The 3,217-nt window shown below is 36.4% G+C and overlaps 1 long non-coding RNA gene across 1 annotated transcript; it reads left to right on the top strand.

Moving 5' to 3' along the window:
- Window positions 1–452: 452 nt before the first annotated feature.
- On the top strand, window positions 453–1,149 carry LOC103522276. The gene is made up of 3 exons (XR_541997.3): window positions 453–567; window positions 950–1,011; window positions 1,098–1,149. It is a non-coding gene; the product is annotated as an uncharacterized LOC103522276 (long non-coding RNA).
- The last annotated feature ends 2,068 nt before the right edge of the window (window positions 1,150–3,217 follow it).

Raw genomic sequence — 3,217 nt, 5'->3', positions numbered from 1 at the left:
ATACAATAAAATTAAATAAAATAGAACAGGGTAGAATAGAATAGAATAGGGTAAAATAGAATAGGAATAGGAATACAATAAAATTAAATAAAATAGAATAGGGTAGAATAGAATAGAATAGGGTAAAATAGAATAGAATAGAATGGAATGAAACAGAATAGATTAGAGGAGAAAAGAATTTCAAAGCCCACGTTCTTGAAAAGTCAAATGGAATGAAAAAAGGAAATAATTTTAAAAGGAATATTACTTAATTGTGTTAAGCATAAATGCTTGTCACAAATGTCGTTCCCCGCTTAATGTACAACGCTAAATTTTATGACTTGACCTGGACTCGAACCATCAACCTCCAGATTCAAAGTCCACTATGCTAACCACTGCACAACTGAGGTTGGTTTTTATAATAATTCATAAAATCATAACAAATCTCATTTCACCTTATTTAGCATTTGTTTTCACAACTACTGCATTGGTTTGGACAAGATTCCCACCGGTAGATGGCACTGCAAAGTGTGTAGTGTATGTAGTGCTTGTAATACTACTGAACCTAATCCTGAATGGGAACATGAGGTAAGTTTACCATCATAAGGCAATAATCTACATTGTAGGCGTAAATTGCGTAAATCTCAGTAGGTCTAGTTTTCACTTTAAAGAAGAAAAAAAAGCGGAAGATTTTTGCTCTACATATGTTTTCTTCTGCGATATTTACATCTTGGAATAAATCGGTTTGGAAAATACCGCTATATCGTGTAAATTTTCCAAATTTGACGTCACTACACCTGATTTCAAAAATGAGACTTTTTTCACCAAGTCACTGTGACTTAAAAGTAATGAATGCAGAGATTGCCTGATACATTTGATACAATAATCACGCCCTGTTGTAATGATCAAAATGTTAATACCGAGTTATTTTTATTACATGAATTCGATCTTTATGTTTTTAATGTTGCAGGTGAAGAAAGGACCCAAAGGTCAATCCGTATATCAGAGAACTCTTTGTACGCCTTGCGCTAAGTAAGTATAATCCTAATCCTTTACAAAGCTCTATGTCTGTGGATAATAACATAATTAGGTATTTCTCTCTGTGTACGCTACCATAGGAAGCAGCAAAATAAGGAAAATAACCGCACCCCTAATGTTGACTGTAAGTTGTGCTTTCTCCCATACATAATTATGTTTGGGACTTCGAAGTTCCGTGTAGTTTTTCGATGTTTTTCATATCCCTTTTTTCTCTCTGTGTACGCTACCATAGGAAGCAGCAAAATAAGGAAAATAACCGCACCCCTAATGTTGACTGTAAGTTGTGCTTTCTCCCGTACATAATTATGTTTGGGACTTTGAAGTTCCGTGTAGTTTTTCGATGTTTTTCATATCCCTACTTTTAATTGTTTTGTTGTGTGCTCATTAATATTTTGTATTTTGATTAGTTTGTAAAAGTTGTATATTTGTAATACCTAGGTGTTTTTTTTTTATTTTTTTTCTTTCTTTCTTTCTGAGACGTTAGAAATCGTGGTGTTATACCTACCAACCACTACGCCATGGGAGCTGACTCATTTCGTCTATTGTGTAACTACTATAGGCTTTACCTTTACATCCCTGTTGGTTGTGATAGTCTGATCGTTCAGGAGACCCTAGCTTTTTGACTTAGCGAGTTGAAGAGTTACCGTGTTCCTTGATATTGTATATTTAATATTGATTGTGTAACTACTATAGGCTTTACCTTTACATCCCTGTTGGTTGTGATAGTCTGATCGTTCAGGAGACCCTAGCTTTTTGACTTGGCAAGGTGAAGAGTTACCGTGTTCCTTGATATTGTATATTTAATATTATCTCAGTCTCGGGGTCACCCGTTATTTCCCAGCCTCGCAGGTCAAATTGCCTTTCTCTCATCACATGGGAAGCAACTTCAATGAATTCCCTAGCTTCTGCTACACTTTTCAGACTAGTAATACAGTTATCTACATAGAAGCTCTGCTTAAGTTGCGCCACAAATGGGTGGGGATTCTGGGTACTGTTCAGAAGCAGTCGAATACAAGCTTCTAACAAAAATGGGCTTGAGGACACCCCAAATACTACTCTGCAGTGCCTGAATTGAACCACCTGTCCGTTTTCCAACCATAAGAACCGTAAATAGTCTCTATCCTCAAACTTATACCGGCGTAGTGTATTTTTCAAGATCTTTCTTATGGTGTGTTTAAAGTTGGTTGTTCGCATTTAAGACAGCGAATAATAATACGGTTACATGCAATTCTGTTCTTTCACTAAACTTCTTTTTATTCACATCTAAACCTATTTTTATTCATATCTAAATTTATTTTTATTCACATCTATACTTATGTTTCAGATATACTGCTACTGAGTTGAAATACATGCCTCTGAACACAGTGCTGTATGGACCTCTACAACCCAATGAACAATATCTAGATGAGATGAGTTACTCAGAAGCTAGTCAGTCAGATAGTGATGATTCTTCTGGTAGCTCTGGCAGTTCCAGGTAAGATATTCCTATTCTAAGACAAGTAGTCTGTCTGTCTGTTCCCATAGAAGGACTTATCCAAACCTGGTTTTTGGGGGATTTTTTTCACATTTTCTCACACAAATGAGGTCTGATCTTGAAATTTGTCGCAATGACCTATGAACTCAAAGCGAGAAAGTTTTAGATAACACTTTAGTCGATCATTTAAGACCGGTTTTAGCGTCACCTATGTTAAGCTACGCCGAGAAAGGCCAATAAATGGATGGGTGACTTGAACATTACTTTAGCGTTATCTATGTTAAGCTACGCCGAGCAAGGCCAATAAATGGATGGGTGACTTGAGCCTTATATTGGGAATAAAGGGAGAACGGGCTCTAGTCTTGATTTTAAATCATTACGTGAAAGTAAAATCAAAAAATCAAATCAAGAATGATAATAAACTGAATATTAAACAAATTAGGTAGGTACATAGGCATTCTTTAACCACGATCGAAAAAACTACGGGCTAAAAAAATTCCCGGAGGGACGGGCACAGCTTGTTTTCCTCTTTTCCCTCGCCATTTGTACGGGGTAGAGGAATGCCATTTTCTACACCAGCCACCTCAACCTGCTGGCCGGCAATTTTTTCTGTTTGGCCCTTGGCAGCCTAAATTCCATTAAAATGTAACCAAATATTTATATTCTCATCTTGGCAGCAATCCACTTTCAAACCTTACTCAACGGAGCCTAACTTAAGTTACTTTC

The sequence above is a fragment of the Diaphorina citri genome, unplaced genomic scaffold (assembly GCF_000475195.1).
Source record: "Diaphorina citri unplaced genomic scaffold, Diaci psyllid genome assembly version 1.1 scaffold7730, whole genome shotgun sequence".
Lineage (NCBI taxonomy): Eukaryota > Metazoa > Arthropoda > Insecta > Hemiptera > Psyllidae > Diaphorina > Diaphorina citri.
The sequence above is the reverse complement of the archived record's forward strand: the minus strand, read 5'-3'. Positions and strand labels throughout refer to the sequence as shown.